The 21,062-nt window shown below is 39.3% G+C and overlaps 1 long non-coding RNA gene across 3 annotated transcripts in view; it reads right to left on the bottom strand.

Moving 5' to 3' along the window:
• The window catches only part of LOC118247872 (uncharacterized), a 49,803-nt gene that overhangs the window by 27 nt on the left and 28,714 nt on the right, over window positions 1–21,062 (bottom strand). The window contains exons 2-6 of one of the 3 annotated variants that reach the window (XR_007707838.1): window positions 9,454–9,641; window positions 5,264–5,324; window positions 4,587–4,815; window positions 1,090–1,426; window positions 1–1,000 (exon numbers count right to left, since the gene is read on the bottom strand). The exon at window positions 1–1,000 is cut by the window's left edge and continues 27 nt beyond it. This is a non-coding gene — a long non-coding RNA (uncharacterized LOC118247872). Of the gene's footprint in view, window positions 1,001–1,089; window positions 1,427–4,586; window positions 4,816–5,263; window positions 5,325–9,453; window positions 9,687–21,062 lie in introns of all 3 variants that reach the window. The other 2 variants (XR_007707837.1, XR_004778601.2) reach the window with 2 other exon arrangements.

Here is a 21,062-nt window from a genome sequence, read left to right as displayed (position 1 = left end):
TACTGACTTTGCATTCAGAGCCAAAGCATGACACTACTCTCACAGTGCAGCAGCATTCCTGAAGCAACTGTAAGGTAATTGTAAATTGTGGAGACCTACATGTGGGTAGCTTGCTTTCCTATGAGAAGAACTAGATTCATGAATCTAAGAAATGAACATGTTAAAGATGGTAGATATTTAGGAAATACTTTGTCTCAAGAGACCTGAGAGGAAGGAAAGATGTGTAATTAAAGTAATGGACAGAGTGGTTTTGATTCTCATCTGTATAACAGAGTTTTCGTGTGACTTTGACAAGTCACTTTATTACACACTCTCTCTTTTCTCCACACTTCTTCTTCACACAAAGGTGTTGAAAAGGCTGTTTTCAGAAAAAAACAGTGGTAAAAAAAGTGCTTGTGTGTGACAGGACAACCAAATTCTGTTGTCCTGCCAAAGTATGTAGCTCATTATGAGTCAGTAATGTTATATACATGCCTCTGAACGGCAGAAATGAGGCCCCAGTACTCATGTGGAGAGTGTTGCACTTCGAGGCTACAACAGGATAATCACTGCCAATTATTATATCTAAAATTCTGAATTGCTCAGATATTTAGAGGACCCTTGATGTTCTTCCCATTTCTGTTACAGACAGCTACTGGAGGTGGGTTGTGCACAGGAATAAACTTTACTATAAAATATGTATTCCTTACTTTTTCTGAGTGAATGCCACAGATACCTACATAAATGGTGCATAAAGCTTTCATGAATCAGGCCTCAGGCTAGATATTTAAGTGGTCCCCACTGTATTCACATACAAACAAATGCACAGTATATTAGAAATTGCAATAATAGAAAAATAGCTATAAAATATTAACATGATTTTACTTCTATTTTTATAGCTTCTTGTTGTTTCACTTTTTTTTTTTTTTTAAATAATGAAAAAGTTGGTAAAATATTACAAGTCTGGATAGATGGTAGTGGTACTGGGCCAAAATTGGGAGGCATATATTCATTGGTTAACCTGAAAGAAAGGGAGAAAATGTCTGAGTTTAGGTTATACAGAATACATTTCACATACAGTCCTCATAGTTATCAATTAATTCAACTTACTTCCTCATCAATTTTTTCCCCGTTGGTCCTGATGGTTTTATGACCTAGACCCAGGCGATACCCTTAGGCAGTCCATCTGATAATTGACACATTTTCTAACACAGCATAGTGATGCCCAAGTCAGTGCTTTCAGGCCGTGACTTCAGCTTATTGGAGACTGCAGCAGGGACTCCTTTTATCCCTCATACATCAGAATACACTGACAGCTCTCCCAAGCAGGGACAAGGCAGATCTCTCCCTCAGGAAAATGTATGCAAACACCTCCGGAACACTGTACTGGTTGCTAGGCATCACACTGGTGACATCTTTATGATAAACATGGTATGCAGAAGAAGGCCTAATAAAAGAATAACAAATTATTACATCCAGAGGGCAATTTTACAAGATTAACTGGTGTAATAAATTACTGCTGTAGTCAGAATACTGTGTTACCTTTTAAGGTATTTCACAGCAGAGTCTAAATGAACCAGCCTATAAAAACACAGAATATCTCACAGAAAAAAATAAACCCATTCTTATATTTTTTTAATACACATCATGATACCAATATGTGGAATTTGGCTTGCTGCATGGTAGCTTCAGCAAGTGCTTGCTGTAAAATAAGGCTATACATACACTTCATACCAAGATGTCTATGTTCATCATTATTTTTCCCTGCTGCTGGATGTTCAGTACCACTGCAATCTGCATAATATCAATTTGAAAAAAAGCCTGTAGCATTTTATTTATAAAACTATTTTCATAAATAAAACATTACAAAGAAAATGCCAGTAGCCAAATACCTTTCATACTAATTATCAAATATTTTGATTTTTTTTTCATTTCTGCATGCTTTTTTTTTTTATACAGAAAGTCACCTCTCACATTCTTCCTCCCTCTGTCTCTCTCCCGTTCTATCTTACTTTCTCTCCTTCCTTCTTTAATTGTCTGTATATTTCACATTTGTCCATTACTTATTTTATCTATTTAATTTTAAGGCTTTATCTTTTACGTTTAGAATAGCATACCACTTTTGTTTTAAAGACAGCTTCATGGAGGAAAAGGATCCCTCATCTGAACCCTAACTGAAGGAAGACCTGTGTGTTGTCATGTAATATTTTATACCAAAATAGAAGAGACGTGTTTTACTTTTTTTTTTTTTCCCCCCCAGTCAAAATCCCAAGATTTCCCACAACCCATAAAAGGCAGAGCTTACATCTGGAGTTCAAAGGCCATGAATGTTCTGCAATTTATCACAAACTCTTCTATGTTACTCTAACATAGTACATTAACAGGATAACACAGCTTCATATTTATAAGCTGCAGCCCATTTGCAGCTGGTTATGAGGTCATATTCTTGCAGTTCCACCAATTTGATATAAAATGCATTTATAACTGAAGCCACCAATCTCTTTACCTGCAAAAAGACATGATCTAGACTGAGTATTCACTCTGGTTTTAGTCAGAGGTCCTCTGGAGTGGTGGTTTGCTCCAGTCCTCTTCTAGATTTGGATACATGCCTCGCCTTTCTCTCTCCTGTGCTAAGGGTATAAGACTGTAGTCTGACATAAACCAGCAGCTCTAAAAAGCCCTTTTGTACAGCTGGTCAAAATTACTATTTCACTCCCTGTAGGAAAAGGATATTTCCAGCAGGAATCTCAGTATCATGAGTTCCCTTGGTAGCTAAATCTGTAAGATGGTTTTACATGTATACAGAGTAGTGGTTTACTGGGGTGGTTGAAAAGGTTGCAGGATAGTAAATGGCAAACAGATAAGATGCAGAAATATTTGGAAAAGTGCCAAGAGGGTAGATCTACTTGTGTGGTTACATGTATCCCTAGTCTGTACACTAATTAACAACTTGCTTTCCAGATTCCCTCCCATCCATCTGCATAAATGAACCAGAAATGTGTGTGTATTCATTGGTGGGTTACCAGAGGTCGCACAAAAAAGTAATCTGTGTCAGTCCTGTGTGTTGAACACAAAACTCCTGAATTCCCATCAATATGCATGAAAGCAATGTCACAGCAGATGGAATAATAGGTGATGCAAGATGGGGAAAAAAACCAACCAACCAAAAAAACAACAACAACACACACACACACACAAACACAACAGAGGGAGGGGCTGAGCATGGTGCATATCTTTCAAGGTACTGCTAAGAGGTGGCACTCAGACTTCATCGTTGATGGGGATCAAGTGGAAGGTTCAAAGCAAGCTCTTTTCCTTCAGCAAACAAAACAATGCTGTCAATGGGTGGAGGCCTTGGAGGAAGGCCAGGAGACAGCGTGCTGTAGACAATGAGATGACACATAAGGGCTGAAATGAGAGTCTGAGCTGTGGGAAGAGACCAGCCAGGGCAGTGCCAGGGGAGGGAGAGAGGGGGAGAGCACAAGGGGCAGAAGACATGTGATCCAGAAAAGGCCTTGAAATGCAGGGATTAATTTGAACCCATGAACTTCATCAGAAAATGTTCTTCAGTTTACGGATGGTTGAATGTATATATCCATTCAATCTGGTCAGAAGGTTATCAGCAGAATATGTACTATTTGTAGAAAAATGCTGAAAAAATGCAGATCACTGGTAGGTAAATGTTTAACCCAACATAGTTCCAAAGACAAAGAAAGAAAAGTGTTTCTGAATGGTGACAGCTTGTGTTCTAACAAAATGTAAACAGTGAGGTACTGTTGCTGGATGAAACCAGAATTTCATTAAAATGATTAAATGTAATTAAAAAACAAACAAATTATACAAATACAAATAAAAATGCTTCTTTCTTTTTTAGAATTGTCTAGATAAACTATTTCACTTCTTCCTCTTTCTTTGCAGATTTTTAGTATGCAAGACTTAGATTTCATCTCTCAGTTCAGAACCAGCCATTTTCTGAAAACTAAAGAGCTCTTGAAGGGTGAGAAAGATCATCAATATTTTTTAACTAAGTAAGTGCAAGAGTCAGTGTCTTTATGTATGAAAAAAGAATGCGGTACATATAACAAACAAATTTCATGAGATATTTTCACAGAGTGTTCTAACAGATCACAGGCTTCACAAAAAGTTTATTCCTGCTCAGTTAGATGTAATAGCAAGTTATATTTCTAGGGGAGTGTTTTGTGTCCAAACACAGAAATACCTGCACTCAGAATTCAATGTTACTCTTCTGTGAAACTAACCAGATAAGTAAAACTCTAGCAATTTTCTCTGAAGAAACATTAAATAATTTATCCTTCTGTAAACATTTCCCTCGCTTTCCAAATCCAAACTGTAATTTTAGAAGTAATAGTTCTTTGGCTACAATTATTTTAGGATATTCATCATGAATACGTAATACTGATTTGAGCAACAAAACAGTCTTAGATTCTTTTCATAGGTTTTACTTGATTAACTTGTTAAAAAAAGGGAGCACTGAATAAAGCCACTACCAGCAAAAGGAAAGCAGCTGGATGGAGCAGCAAAATGTGTTGTTCATGGGGACGTGGCAAATTCAACTTTTTGTTAAATACACAGTACTTGGAACCTACTTCTAAAGAGGTATTTGCCCAGGAAATTTATCTGAATGATATAAGGGGGAAGATATTCTTCATAATCAACAACCATTCAAGGGAAAATTGCACTTGGGAAGAAAAGGTAGCTCATCAGAAGCTTGCTTATCAACTCTGCAGGCAGTTCCTTGTATGCAGAAGCTTCTGTATCAATGAACCCCAGACAAGATATTTGGGAAGAAGCCAGTCCATAACCCAGATTGGATGCCTGTAGTGGAAAAACATAACCTATTAAATCAACTCCACTCTGCAATTAAACAGCATGTAAATAGGAAAGATACTCGAAAGCAACTTCTGCCGAGATAAGTGGAAGCACTGAGTCAACATTGTTTCAGGATTTTCCTTTTCTATTGTTTATACATTTATGATTGTATCTTTAAGAAAAAAAAAAAAAAAGACATAACTCATGACTGGCCACGTAGAATTGCCAAGAAGTCATATCTGTCATTTAGAATTTTCTTTCTGTGCATTATAAAGAGGAAAAGAGAAGATGCAGCAAGGAGTCACTGCAGTCCTTTCTGTAGGAACCTTGATGTCAAGCAGTAATTTGTGACCAAACATATCAAAAGATGCCCACAGATCCTATACATGTCTTATAAGTTGATCAAGCTAGCCTGCCACAATGGTTTGTTATGTCTTTTTAATAGGCATCATACCTTGATTTTGTTTTGCAGAAGTCATCTGAACTTTAGTAATCATACAGTGTCAGATCCATATCTATAAAAGAAAACACAGGAGAAAATAAAAGTGCACAGAACACGAATAGATAATATACAAATCTTCATACTATAAGTAACTACAGACTAGTTGGAGTTACATATAACCAACTATTATTGTAAGACACTAGCTTTCTCAAAACACATTTAGTCACAAATAATTGAGCCTGTTTTCCTGAGGGGAAGGTTAGCACTCCTCAGTGTAGTACAAATAGACCCATCTTGCTATACTGAAACTGGTATATTAATCTGTCACTTGGAAAATCTTCCTACTCCCATTAGCCTACTTACATCTGATCACTCTCATCTAAGATACAAGTTAGTCCTTTGAAATGAAGAATTGTATGATGCCATAGCTTGTTTGAGGAAGTCCAAGTTAATGGAGCTATTTTTAACTTTTGACTACCGCTTTTATTTTGAGATTTTTGAAATGCTGAAGAGTTTTCTCCTACCTGCACTCCAACTATCTTGCCTATCACTTAATTTCTTGCAGAATTTTACATATATGCTGTGGGAGGAAAAGAGCCTAAGCACAGATGTCATTTTGTCAGTGGCAGAAAAAATATCCACTTGAAATGTACTCCCGGAGCACCGTTGGGAAAAATAATTGCTGAGTCCTTTCTACAGGATAGTCTAGAACCTCACCACTTGTATTCTGCTATTCTGCCCTTCAAGGAAAACCAAAATCAATTTTCCACTAATATGATGACAGTGAGGCAAATCAGTCAGGTGAGTATGAATAAAGGTTATTTAAACAGTTGATGTTCCTTGCCTGAAATACACAAGTGGACTTTTTTCTTTTTTTTTTTTTTTTTTTTTTGTGCTGTTGTTTTTTTGCTTGTTTGTTTTTCCCCAGAAGTGAATCAGAAATCAAGTTGGAATGCCTGGATCCAGAGCAACCCAGAGCAACATTCATTAACATGTGAATATTGTATTTCATGCACCCAGCTTAATGATAATATTTTACACAGTGATATAACTGGGATTAATGAGTGTCTATTAGAACCAGCTTTCAGCTGCAATGGGCTGTGACAGTGACCAGTTGCTCTACTTCAGGGCTCCTGAGCTGGCCTCCCTGCCCATCCTTCCTGGGGCCTCCTCTCACACTGCCCATGCCCAGGACCCCACTTTAGCCCAGCCCGGAGCCCTCAGTCCCTGTCCAGGTGATGCTTCAAGACTGCCAGTCTCTGGCCCTGTCCTCACTACCTTCTGGCTCACCCCAATGACCTTCATGGACTTCTCTGATTGACCTTGGACCTGGCCTGTTCCACTAGCTGTCTGGTGAAGGCCCCCTGATGTTCTGTACTGATGATGAACCTGAACAGACTGATTTGGCCACCCAGTCTGAGACACATTGAGGCAGTCACTTCCCAGCTGTCTCACGTGGATGAGTGCACACTGAAACTGGATTAGCACCAGTTAAATTGTTCAGTCTAGTGTAGGGGACAAGTGTGGGGTCAGGTGCTCCATCTGAAACTCAGGCTAGCTGAGCTCATTACCACCACAAAATTAATAACTTCAATGTCAAAACCCTCTTCCACTATAACCATTATTTTCAAAAGTTCCACTTTTCCTGTTTCTTTTATCTTATTTAGCAATCAAAGAATGGTGAGCCCCATAAAAGATATTCAAATAATTCTGTGGCACTGTTTATTATTTTATACATTCTTACCTCTACTTTTGTCCCAGGTACTTTGTATCTTTTTCTCATAATCAGTTTTTGCACAGCATTAATGTGCAATGTTATCTATATGTTATATATGTAGGAGGCATCTGGTATCAAGCATATCATTTTACCTGGTAGTTTTGTGATATAGTTGAGCAAAAGGTTTCTGTTTGTTTGCTTGTTTGTTTCACCCTTTTAGCTTAGGGATTTGCAATCATTTTTTCAAAGTCTGATTAGAACATTCTATTTTCCAATTGGCCTAAGGGTAATGCATGGATTAGTCTGTCTCTGCTGAATGCTTCTTTCTTCAGAAATTCTGCAGATTACACAGAATTGAAATGAAGTAGATTGTTCAAGTCTAGTTTTCAGATTTCCATTGAGAGCAAAACAAGTTCTAGTTCTTTTTAACAAGAACTAGATTATGATATTGAAACAATGCATCAAATAAAGTTTGCTTTGGGCTATTTGCTAATTAGTTGCTGTGAGAATGTAAGGGCAATTTACTAGAGCCATTCTGAAAGGATCAAGGATGTCTGTAGTCATCTATTAGGAAATAAGGATCTGGCAGCAGAATTTAAGGCAAACAAATTACACTGTTGCACACAGCATTTTATATTTTTTATATTATATATACAAATTTATTTTGAGAAATGGCTAGAAAATACTACAGAATTTTATAAACTTTTCAATTTGTGGTTATGTTATGGCAGTGGCTTCAAAACTCAATACTTATTATGATTTTGGCAGTATGAAGATCACTTTATACAGATTCATCAACATAGGAAAATGGTAAAATTGGTTGGAAATTATTCAGAAGAACTTTTTTTCCTTTGCTGGTTCACTTAAACCTTCTGTAAGAATTAGGGTGATTTCAAAAGACACTAGGATACTCTTCAGAAAGGTAGGTGGTTCATTTTCCCTCCATGCAATTGGCTGGCTGGCTGGCTGGTGGGAATCTCTTACCTTCAAGAACTGAACTCTTCAGAAGCCCTTCTGCTGACAGGTGGCCATAAAGGCACCTGTTTCCTTACAGTTGGCATAGGTCACTTCCCAGGCACCTGTCTCCTTTAGCAACTGCTAGACTGTTTCATAGAACTAAAAGCCTGATATTGTGGGAGCAGTGTCTACCATGGTCCCACCTTCATTACTCCTTAGGCTCTCAGGGTTTCAGGCCCCACATGCAAACACCATATCAGCAGCAGACTCTGTGCTCCCAAGGTGATTTAGCAAAAGAAAAAAATGCCCTGAAGAAAATATTTCTGAAAACTTAGAAATTTTCATGGAGTTGCAATTCAATATTCTTGACAACATTGGTTGTACTGATGATGCCTTTCATCAATATAAGCTTTGTGTTCTTCCTCAATTAATTTATTTAATAAAAACAAAACAAAGCAAGACAATAACTTTATGTATCTTAATAAATATTTTATGCATTGTAGAATTCAGTTATTTTAGACAAAGTTCATGGAAGGAACTGTCTTATATCACAATTTTAATGTTTATCACCAAATGTATAAATTAGTTTTAGCTACTGGGAATTAGTTATCTTAGAAAAATAACGTATTATTAGTCTGAGGGTAATAGGTTACAAGTAAAAATACCACACAGCACTTCCATAGTTGCCGGAAGTTTGCAATAAACTTGAGAGGAAAAGGTCTGATTGCAAATGATTGCAGGCAGGACCACAGAACCCACAGCTTCTTGTTTGGATACTAATATGTATCCTAGGAATGGAGTTAATGCTTCTGTTTGAGATCAGGCATCTTAAAATCATTTCATCCTTTTAAATTGCCATATTGAAAAAAAAATCAATTTCCAACCAACTTCATGTGTACAATACGATACAGAAATTCTCTTCAGAGTCTGCTGGTTTATTCTCAAGCACAACAAAACTATGCAGTAACAACAGACCCAAGAACAGCTTTGCAAAATCAGCATCATCATTCTCTGGGCAACATTAAGTAAAAGTATAAATCCAGAGAGTCAGTGTGAAAGTGCCTCTGACCTCCTGTTGGTGAGTTTTACAAAGCATGTGACTGAAACATGTGCCCAGAATGTTCTGCAAAATTTGTCCCATGTATCAAACAGTCAGAATATTCAAATTACATTATGAATGTAACTTGAAACAGAATAAGCTAACCTCTGACAAAGAAGTTGAAGAAGTATTTTCTCTCTAAGCTGTTCTCCCCAGCCATTTTATGGTGTGTCTCTACAGTATCCATCAGAAGCATCTGTTATTAGCTGTGCTGGGGGACTCAGGAATGGAATAAATGGACACTTGTCAAAATCAGTACCTGTGGTACGTGACATCACTATGACAAAAGAAGATATCACTTGCATTTACTGTCCTCCTGGCTGTGGGAGTGTGTGATTGTCCTGCAAAATCATTTTATTCAGCTTGCATAAGTTCAGATGCATGAAACCATCTCTTTTTTTCTTAGTAGCAAGAGTTTGAAACACCTACTCTGGGAGTTACTGCATTCTATGAAGCCATTCTTTTCTTGCTTTTGTAGCTCCTAGGACAGCCTTTTTTTTTTTTTTTTTTTTTTTTTTCCAGACGAAATCAAACATCTAAGTTCCTGTTGTATGGGAATCACTTCTTTTCTTATGCACCAGTACTAGAGCACAGTTCAGTGTCGGACTCAGCACAGCCTGTCACAACGGAGACAGAGGTTAAACAAGGAGGTTTATTCAGTCCTGTTGGGGAAGAAACATGTCCATTAACAACGTAAAGGTTTAAAGCAGTCAAAAGGCCCATTTCAAGAATAAGAGCGTCAGTTTTCACAATATTGAACTCGGCAGGTACACAAAGAGTGTCATGTGTCACCAGTGCAATACGATAGCCAAGCACAGGGGTTGCTTCCTTCAAGTCTCCTAAAGTAGTTCAGGCTTCAGACCCTTTGAAAATATTGCAGATGCAGGCAGAATTGACACAACTGAGCCACTGCCTTGCGAAATGTGAGTAGTTCAGTAAAGCGAAGCTGTCCTCCAGGGAAAAAGTGTCCCAGGGTGCGAGTGCCATTGTAGAAACTTATTTCAAGAACAAAACAAGCTGAGCTGCATTTATCTACACTTAATTCTGAGGCTGGAAGAAGAGGACTAGGAGTCAATCACAATAATTTCAATGAATCAAAAGCTGTATTTCAGTTTGCAAGGCTCTTAAAAACATTTGTGGCAAATGAATTCTGGGCCACCGGCATGCATTTGTTTCAAGCTTAAATGAAATTTCTTTCAGAGCAGATGCAGAAACACAATAGTAACCACCATAGCAAACCTCATCTGTGAAACCTTGAATGGCAGCAGAGACAGAGCAGATGAAAGGAAAATTAGAAAGAGACTGGGAAAAAAAAAAAAGGGAGAGGAGAAAGAGAGGGTGAGAACAAAGATGACAGGTAGGGAAGAGAGAAGAAGAAAAGAAGGGAGGATGAAAAGGGGGGGATTTAGGACAAGTAGAATCCTCAACAATGCATTTCATATTAAATCCTTAGTTACTTATTTTGAAAGACTGTGGCGATTGTGATTCAACTTGTTGAATATTCTCTTCACTGATCAAGAATTTATTTCAGGCAGAATTTTTTTGATTGGATTTATTATTCTACTCAAAAAGAAAACCAGAACAACAACAACAACAAAACAGAAAATAACCACCAACCCTGATATCTGTGTTTTGAAGCACTTTTCACATTAGCATTGGTCAGTCTTGAATTTATTGCAAAGAATTTCATTTTAAGCAGTAATCAGTAAATCCCCCAAAATACTGAAAGTCAAGAAAGTGTCCAGAAAGTTAAATCATAAAATCATAGAATCATTGAATATCCCAAGTTGGAAGGGACCCATAAGGATCATTGAGTCTAACTCCTGGCTCTACACAGGTCCACACAAAAATTCAGACCATATGACTAAGAGCATAGTCCAAACACTTAAACTCTGACAGGCTTGCTGCCATGAGTACATCCCTGGGGAGCCTGTTCCATTTTGTGACCACCCTCTCAGTGAAGAACCTTTTCCTGATGTGCAACCTGAACCTCCCCTGTTGTAGGTTGACTCCATTCCCTCGGGTCCTGTCACTGATGACTAAAGAGAATAGATCGGTGCCTGCCCCTCCACTCCCCCTCATGAGGAAGCTGTAGACCATGATGAGGTCTCCCCTCAGCCTCCTCTTTTCCAGGCTGAACAGGCTAAGTTGCCTCAGATGCTCCTCGTACATCTTCCCCTCTAGGCCCTTCACCATCTTTGTAGCACTTCTCTGGACACTCTCCAACAGTTTCACATTCTTTTTGTACTCTGGTGCCCAGAACTGCACACAGTACTCAAGGTGAGGCCACACCAGCGCAGACTAGAGTGGGAAAATTACTTCCCTTGACCAACTAGCAATGCTGTGCTCGATGCACCCCAGGATACGGTTGGCCCTCCTGGCTGCCAGGGCACACTGCTGGCTCACATTCAGCTTGCTATCAACCAAAACCCCCAGATTCCTCTCTGCGGGGATGCTCTCTAGCATCTCGCCCCCCAGTCTCTACATATAGCTAGGGTTGTGCCTTCCTAGGTGCAGGACCCAGCACTTGCTCTTGTTAAACTTCATGCGGTAGGTGATTGCCCATCTCTCCAATCTGTCCAGATCTCTCTGGCCTTTCCATCCTCAGCAGAGTCAACAACTTCTACCAGTTTAGTATCATCAGCAAACTTACTCAAAACACCTTCTAGTCCTACATCCAAATTGTTTATGAAAACATTGAAAAGAACTGGCCCTAAAATGGAGCGTTGGGGACCCCACTGGTGACTGGCCACCAGCCTGATGTGGCCCCATTTACCATAACCCTTTGAGCCTATCCATCAGCCAATTGTTCACCCATCGTATGACGTTTTTGTCTAGCTGTATGCTGGACATTTTGTCCAGTAGGATACTATGAGAAACTGTATCAAAAGCTTTACTGAAATCCAAAAAGATTACATCAATCGATTTCCCTTGAACAACTAGACGGGTGATCTTATCATAAAAAGAAATCAGATTTGTTAAACAGGACCCACCCCTCATGAACCCATGTTGGCTGTGACCTATGACTGCATTGTCCCCTAGGTGCACTTCAATAACTCCCAGGATAATCTCCATAATTTTACCAGGCACTGATGTGAGACTGACAGGCCTGTAGTTACCAGGGTCTTCATTCTTGCCCTTGTCACAACGTTTTTGTCACAACATTTGCCAGCTTCTAGTCTACTGGGACCTCTCCAGATTCCCAAGACCATTGAAAAATAATTGAAAGAGGTCCAACAGTGAAGTCAGCCAGCATTCTGAGCACCCTGGGATGAATCCCATCCAGACCCAGGGACTTGTATGGGTCCAGGTGGAGCAGAAAATCCCACACATGTTCACGGTTGGCTGGGAGTTTATCATTCCCACCGTCACGGTCCTCTAGCTCTGGGCACCCAGGGTCACAAAGCCTATAATTGGGGTTGAAGACAGAGGCAAAGAAGGCATTTAATGTCTCTGCTTTGCCTATGTCTTTGTTTGTGAGGTGGCCATCCCCATCAAGTAGTGGACCTATGCTTTCTCTGGTCCTCCTTTTTTGTTCATGTATTTAAAAAAGCCTTTTTTATTGTCTCCCACAGACCTGGCCAGCTTCAACTCTAATTGGGCTTTGGCTGCACGAATTTTCTTCCTACAAATGCAAACAGCATCCCTGTAGTCCTTCTGTGTTGCCTGACCCTGCTTCCAGCAGCCATACACTATCTTTTTCTGCCTAAGCTCCAGAAGAAGATCCCTGGTCAACCAAGCTGGACTTCTGCCCCACCTGCTTTACTTCTGGTACTTTGGAATTACCTCTGGAATTACTGCCTTTTAGGAGGCAGTTCGTAAAGATTGACCAGCACTGATGGATGCCAACGCCTTCAAAAGCAGTTTCCCAGGGGACCTTGCTAACTAGTTCCCTGAGCAGCCTGAATTCTGCTCTCCCCATATCCAGGGCTGAAGTTTTTGTGGCAGTTTTCCTCCTGTCACCAAAAATTTTCAACTCAACCGCTTCATCATCACTATGACCAAGACAGCCGTCAATTGCCACATCCCCCCCAAGACCCTCTCTGTTCTCCAGCAACAGATCTAGGAGGGCACCTTTCCTAGATGGCTTCCTTAGCACCTGAACCAAGAAGTTGTCACTGAGATGCTTTAGGAACCTCCTGGACCTGCTCGTGTCAGCTGTGTGGTAATCCCAGTTGACGTCTGGCAAGTTGAAGTCCCCCATAAGGACAAGGGCAGTTGATCTTGAGGTATCTCTTGGTTCCTCAAATAATAATTCATGGGTGTCATCATCCTGGCCGGGTGGTCTGTAATAGACTCCCATGAAGACATCCCCTTTATTTGTTTGTCCCTTAATCCTTACTCAGAGGCTCTCATCTTTGCCATTACCAACTGCAAGCTCCACACAGTTTAGCCCCCCCTTTACATACAGCACTAACCCCCTGCCTCATCTGCCCTGCATGTCCCTCCTGAGGAACCTGTAACCATCTATTGCAACGCACCAGTCACAGGACTCATCCCACCAGGTTTCGCTTATGCCAATGATATCATAGCTCTGAGATTGGGCCAAGACTTCTAGCTCCTCTAGTTTATTCCTCATGCTGCGTGCATTGGTGTAGAAGCACTTCAAATGTGCCTCATTGTACGCAGCACCTCGTGGAGCAGATCGAAGGACCTCACTAGCACACAGTTCCTCTGATTCTTGCATGCCATCCCTTAGCGTATCACAGGCGGGCCTGGTTTTATCCCTTTCCCATTTCAACTCTAGTTTAAAGCCCTGTCTATCAGCCCTGACAACTCCTGGGCAAAAATCCTTTCTCCCCTCTGAGAGAGGTGCATCCCGTCTGGTGCCAGCAGACCTGGTGTTGCGTAGACCTTCCTGTGATCAACAAACCCAAAGTTCTGCCAGTGGCACCAGTCTCAGAGGCATGTATTGATGAGACGTGTCTGCCTGTCAACATTGATCCCTCCTATTGGAAGGACAGAGGCAAACACAACCTGTGCCCCGATCCTTTAACCAGTCACCCCAAAGCCCTAAAGACCCTTTTGATTGCCCTTGGATTTCTCCTTGCTACCTCATCATTACCAACTTGAAAAACCAGCAATGGGCAGTAGTCAGAGGGCTGTACCAGGCAAACAACTTTTCTTGCAATGTCTCTTATCCAAGCTCCAGGAAGCCAGCAGGCCTCCCTGTGGGTTGGGTCCAGATGGCAAATCAGGCCCTCTATTCCTTTCAGTAGGGAGTCCCCTATGATGATAAACCTTCTTTATTTCTTGATGGAAGATATAGTAATGCTGGGGGTAGGTTGCCTTGCCTTAGGCACCCCTTCCAACCTGGATGGGCTTTCTTCTATCATCGTTTGCTTGACTGTCAAGTTCTAGGGCCTCATACCTGTTGAGTAAGGGTAGCTGGGAAAGTGAAGCAGGGAGGGGGCTCACCTACCACCCAGAGCAGAAACCTGCTTCCATTCCCCACCTTGGCCTAGGTCCCCTCCTACTGCCTGGTGGGATGGGGGAACTTTTCTCTTTTGTGTAGTGGCTGCCTGGTGGGATAGAGGAACCTTTGTTTCTTGTGTGGTGGCTGGCTCACGAGTCTGTCTCAGAGAGGGCAGAGTATGCTTCCACCAGTCAATTTCCCTCTCTGACTCCCTGATGCTCCTCAGTCTGCTCACCTCCTCCTGAAGCTCTGCCACCAGGCTAAGCAGTTCTTCAACCTGGGCACACCTCCCACAGGCATACCCAGTGCTGCTGCTATCAGACACTGACAGAAGACTTGGGCATTCTGCAGCCCAAAACCTGGCTGGCCGCGTGTTTCCCCGAGACCTCTGTCTGGGTTAGCCACATCGGTAACTGTGGCTGGAGAGGCCGCAAGGGATGCAGAGGCCACAGCTTTCTGCGGGGTGGATATCATGGCTGGGCTCTTCGTGATCAGGTTACAACCACTGTTGGAAGACAGCAGTGAGAGCGCCCTCCCTGTGTGAACTGCTGTGCAAACTGCCGCGCCACACCCTAACTGCCACGCCACAACCTAACTGATGCACCAAGCCCTAACTGATGCACCACGCCTTGTTTGCCCACCCTGTTCACCACACTCCTGGTCACTCATGCTCCCTAGGGACTGGCAATGTACAGCAGGGGGACTGCTGGCTCCACCTGTGCCTTGTCAGCCAACCTCGTGAGGGCTGCTGGGTCCTAGCAGCTCCCCCAGCTGCCTCGCGTGGCCTTGATGCAGAAAAGCACCTGCCCACAATGATCCCCTGTTCTGCTGCAGAATGCGTCTCCCTTCACACCCTATATACCTACACTCCCTATAAATTTAAGAAATATTTCCGCTTGATAAATCCGCCAACTACAAAGGTTCACACTCCATGTGTTCTCACTAAAGGCGTGTGTGCATGTATGTGCACAGAGGCACCCCATCACAGATAACCGATAGGATCATTGTGTGGTCTGAGCTCGCTTGATGAATCAGGGCCAGGGTAACTGTGCTACCATGAACTATTAGGCTGCCATTTGTTCATATCAGAATGAATATCTGAGGTTGTTTTATATATATGCATTTTATGAGAGCCCTTTAAATCTAGTATGTAAATTATTTCAGATCAGACTTTGAAAAGTAGTTCCCACGACTAGGGTCAATGAACTCTTTTTCCCTTAACATATTTGAATAAAATTGTCAGTGGTGCTGATGACTTCTAAAAATGCAACCAATGTCATTAGGCTGTTAAATAGGAACTGTTTGGTGCTGAGCTCTTTTTGAAATCTCTTCCAAAAACACATCTGTATTTCACTGTTGCCCTTCCTTGTTTTATTTTTGATCCTGTTGTCAGTGAATAGCATCATTATCACTCCACTCATACCAGAGCATTTTCATATTTTCTTTGTTTTGATTAGAATATATTTGGCCTAATTAGAAATGTGAAATCAGGATGGATGATAGCAACCCTGGAACCACACTTCAAACGCCGTTACAGGCATTTCAGGAAGGGGTCAGAGAAATAAACTATAGCTCATTAGCCTGAGGCTACGAGTGATCTACCAACCATACAGAAAATTGGCAGCCCTTCTGTCTTTTGTCCTCAAGGAGCCTGTGTATTAAACTAATTGTTAAATATAGCAAACAGACTGGCAGTCCAGTCAGACTATTTTTTGCACATGTAAAATAATGGGGTTATTTGGATTTCATTGAAATTCTATCCATATATGTTTTACAAATGTGCAAGCACTTACACAATTCAGAGAAAATCTTCAACACTGGCCTGAGACTCTAAAGGTGCCTCCATAGAGTAAACTGCTTAGTTAGAGAGAAATACATATATACGTGTGTGTGTATAAATATATATATAAATTTATAAAGAAAAATATATTAAAATGCCTATGTAAAGACTGTTTTTATGGCTAATTCTCAGTAAGTCCAGAGTTTTGTTATATGATAACATTTAAGAAGCATGCTCAAATGTTTAGAATATTAGTGAAAAATCTTATTGCCTATATTATTCTGTGCTACACTTCTCTAATTCATGTGCATACAGGTATAAAAACTGTGACATGCTTCTCACTTCTAAAATCATAGTTTTTGTAGTTAAAAGCTTTTGTTATGGTCAAAAATTGTTGAGTGAGATTTGTTTAATACTAACTGATATCTTTCCTTTCTGTTCGCATTAAAAACTGGTGATGCAGCACAATGACTTCGTTGTTGACAATGAAAATGATGATTCTATTTCACGACTGGAATTTTTAGATTATACCAATCCACTGTCCACATGCTTTTTGAGATATAATGTAAAATTACCATAACAAAAGAGAGAACTATATGCACAGAGAATGTTTCTAAAAATCAGATCATGAATCTTAGCATGAATCCTTGTTTTTTTTTCCCACTCTGATTTAGACTTTTAGTAGCGTTTTTGTAAAAAAAAAAAAAAAAAAAAGTAGTTGGCTTTAAGTGATGAAACAGAAGAATTGCTAGTGTTTAAACAATGTTTTACAAACAAATTGAAAACAACACCCACGGATCATATGCATGCAGCAGAGATAAAATGATTACAGGATTTAATAAGTTTGTATTTCTTTGCATCATACTACTGAGGAAAAGTGTTGATTTTAGTAGGATTATTCATGTGTTTAAACCTATGCATATGCTTTGCTGGGTCAAGTACACAATGATCAGAGCTAGCAGGACTGAGCTTTTGTTACTTACTTTGTCATTCTTCCCTTCCCACCAAGCAAAAGAAACTTTAAGCCCTCTGTGGTTGTTTCCAGTATTTGTCAAAGACTTGCTTCCATTCCAGAGGAATACTTGCTGCTTCAGTGTACGGCATATCCAATGATCACACATGCAGTGCCATGCATCTGATTGTATTCCAAATAGCTAAATCACGGCTCAAACCAAATCAAAGGCAAACTTTCACTGTCCTTAATAACTGATATAATAACTGAAGAATTCAGATTTAAGTAGAATCAGTTGGCAAATAGCAGCAAGGGAGGTTGCTGTCACATTCTCTTCCATCCTTACTCGTGTTAGAAGTTTATCTATAATGTATTTTCCTTTTTATTTTTAATGGGAAAAACACATCCATATGATAGAGATGATGAGATATAGTTGTGGTTTGAGTTGTGAATAATCTAATTCAAGTTCTGAATTATCTTCATTTAAATCTTTCCAAGATTAAGATATAAAGCAAACTGGATTATTGATTCAAGGTCAGAATTCTTTTTAATTGCTCTTAGAAAAATTCTGTAGTAGTTACAGTAAAGGTTCATTATGTTTTGTTTTGTTTTGCTTTGTCTCATTTTCCTTTGACTATCATGTAGTCTTAAACTGAACTTGACATTAACAAACAGACAAGCTAAGCAGTCATATGACTATGAAATAGTGTCCCAAATATTTATCTGTGCTTTTTCGTTTCTCTTAACTTAGTATATGACAAGGAGTTTTGAGAAAACACATAAAGCAGATGGTAAAGGGAAAGCTGTCAAACACAGAGCCTATTATTTTCAAATTCACAGTCTTTCTATAAAACATTGATAAAGCTAAAGCGCGGCTTAATATGAGGTGGGTTTAAAGAAGTCTCCTTATACATTAGCTAACTATTACTTGCACTTAACAAAACAGAGATTACACACAACAATAAATGAAATAGAAAATGGCATTTTAAAGAGCAGAAACAGCCTTTCAAGATCAGTATAATTTTTCCCATGAGCTACAGTCATATAAGCGAATTCTTACATTCCTTTCCTTAATGCAGACAAGGCTACTTAGGTCCAGAGTCACCAAAGTATTTAAAATCCCTTGATCAGTGAAGGTCACCAAAAGGAAAAGATAACATAGCCAGAATTCTCCAACATGATGTTTTAATCCAAGCTGAGACTTATGGGTGCTTGTAAAGTAATATTAAACAACATAAGCTGTATTTAGAAAACCCAAAAGCCAAGAAAATGGCCCAGAAATCCTACACTCAAATGCACATCAAAGATCTGTTTCTTCCACAGACCAATCAAGTTGTAGTCTGTATTATCTTCAACTGATTTTATACCAGCATTAAGACAGAAGCACAGTAAGAAGTCATTGAAAGTCTTCACTATATATAAAGATAACTTTTCCATAAATGAAACTCTTCCAGACACTTAATAAAAAAAATTTATTTTCCTTCCTTCCTTCCTTCCTTCCTTCCTTCCTTCCTTCCTTCCTTCCTTCCTTCCTTCCTTCTTTCCTTCCCCAGTATCATCAAATATACAACTCAAAGACAACTTTTTGCCCTGTAAAAGCTTTTGGTCTCCTGTGAAGCAGTTCTGAACCTTCCAAGAACACTGTAATGCATTAAGCAAGATGTTATCATAAGCTTTCTCTGTAAGTTCAACTCTGCAAATTCAAGGCAAAACAATATATATATATATATTTTTTTTACCTGAAAGAAGTATACAAGGACTCTGCGTACACAGAAATACATCAGAGTAAAAGCATGCCATTTTCATGTTAATGTAAGTGGAATTAATTTTACTAAAGGTCTTAGCCTGTTACAATGGACCATTTAAATCACAAGACTGTTGTAAAAATGCATGTGTTAGGGTTATGTTTTCATTTATATCATTTTAAATGGATAATAACAGCACTGTAGTTTGTTGAATGAATATTGTAACTAAGAGAAGTTTCAAGTCCATCTTCTTTATAAAATCACATAACTAAACCTGTTGCAAACTCTTAAATATTGATTGCTTCTCCTGGCATCAGTTTAGACAGATGGAAAGGTTTGGTAAACCCTGACGCTATCATATAGTTTGCTTCTTATTTCATCTATATCCCTTCATCAGAGTGCAATAGAAACAATTAACCAGATTTCAATTAACTGCTTGAAAAATCACCATCTGCTTTTTTTTTTTTTTTTTTTTCCCCATTCGGTTAAGCCTTTCGTTCTTGACATAGATTTAGCAAGCAACATAGAAAATAAACATTCTGCTCCCCCCCCCAGCCCCAAGCAGAACCCATAGTATATTTAAGGCAAAGGAGTACCTATAAAAATTTGAATTTAAAGTGTTGGTCCATTTTGCCCTATCCCATCCCCCCCCTTTATTTTTTCAATACACTAAGGCCAATTTAATTCAAGAAGGAAGCTACCAGTGTGGCTTGAATCAGTTAAACATATAGGATTCACCATAGATCTGTAATTCAACTCAACTCTAGCCTTAGGGAAGTCTGTTTTTACAACCAGATCATCCTGTCTACTGAGCCAGGCATGAGTTTTTATTTTTGTTTTGTTTAGCTGATGCGTGTTAGTTGATGTATACGTATCTGATGTGAAACTTAGACATTTTTGACATTGCAGACCATAACACTATATACTGTCAAGTATCATCATCATATAATACATAGGCAGTTGAATGGCAATGGACTTGAATGGTGGCTGACATAGAATCATCAATCTAATTTTCACATTATTGTTACGATTTGCACTGCGGGCCAAATCACAGCCCACTTTATTCCTTCTCTCTTCTTTCCTATGTACTTGCAATGGATTATTTAAATCACATGGATTGTAATGTTTGTCTCATTATTTACTGTTTATTGTCCTGGAAGACAGATCCATATTTGAGAAGCAATTAATGTTCAGAACCATTGTTAGATGTCTTCCCTGAGTCTTTTCCAGAATATCTTAAATAGGTTTTCATCTGAAATAGACTGGTCTTATAGGACCAGTCAGATTTTACTACACTGAATCAATGCACAAATGGCTGTCCACGCGCAAAGCAGAAAGCACAAAATCATACCGTATTCACAAAAGAAAATCATTCAATACTGTCTCACAGCCATAATTCCAAAACATAGTCTGTGTGCTGAAAAACTCTTGGACAATGCTAAATGGTGGCTGAAGTATTTTATTTAGAAGTGAGTGGTTCCCATTGGCAAAAGATAGGAAGACCAAAGTTTCTGTGTCCAATACAGATTATCAGTTGGAGAGTGCATATTTAGTCTGACGCTATAGATAATTTGGAAGTGAAACCAAATAGATGTAGTCAGGATATTTTCTGAAGAAATCAAGCCACTTGAAATATCACCAGGTGGAATTTGACGTGTATGATTTTTAAATTCATTCCATCATTATTTGCATCAGACCAATATATGATTTGAATTTCTGACCAAAAGAGAAAAAGATTAACATTCTTTCAGTAAACAGCATTTAAAAAAGTGGAAAGATTGTGTTCACGTATACATAAGATATGAGAAGTTCAATTTAGGTCATGGTAACTGAGGATAAAATTTCAGAGCTGTCAATTCACCTCTTTACAGCTCAGTTTTCTCATCTTTAAACTGGGGGTAGTGAGTGGTATTTAGCTCATGACAAACTAAAAAAAGAGTTTTACATGTCTTTACCTGAGCAGTCAGGTATGTATGAATGATTGCCTCAGTTTTATGGTATCTGAAGTTAAGAAATCCATCAATAAGTTGAAAATACTGAAAAGTATTTGTGTTTGTTTCTGGCAAATTCTTGTAGTGATCATGGAAGTACAATCTGATTGCTCCTTGTGATTTTTCAAACATTTTACCTTTCTTAGATGACAAA

Source organism: Cygnus atratus, chromosome 2 (assembly GCF_013377495.2).
Source record: "Cygnus atratus isolate AKBS03 ecotype Queensland, Australia chromosome 2, CAtr_DNAZoo_HiC_assembly, whole genome shotgun sequence".
Lineage (NCBI taxonomy): Eukaryota > Metazoa > Chordata > Aves > Anseriformes > Anatidae > Cygnus > Cygnus atratus.
The sequence above is the reverse complement of the archived record's forward strand: the minus strand, read 5'-3'. Positions and strand labels throughout refer to the sequence as shown.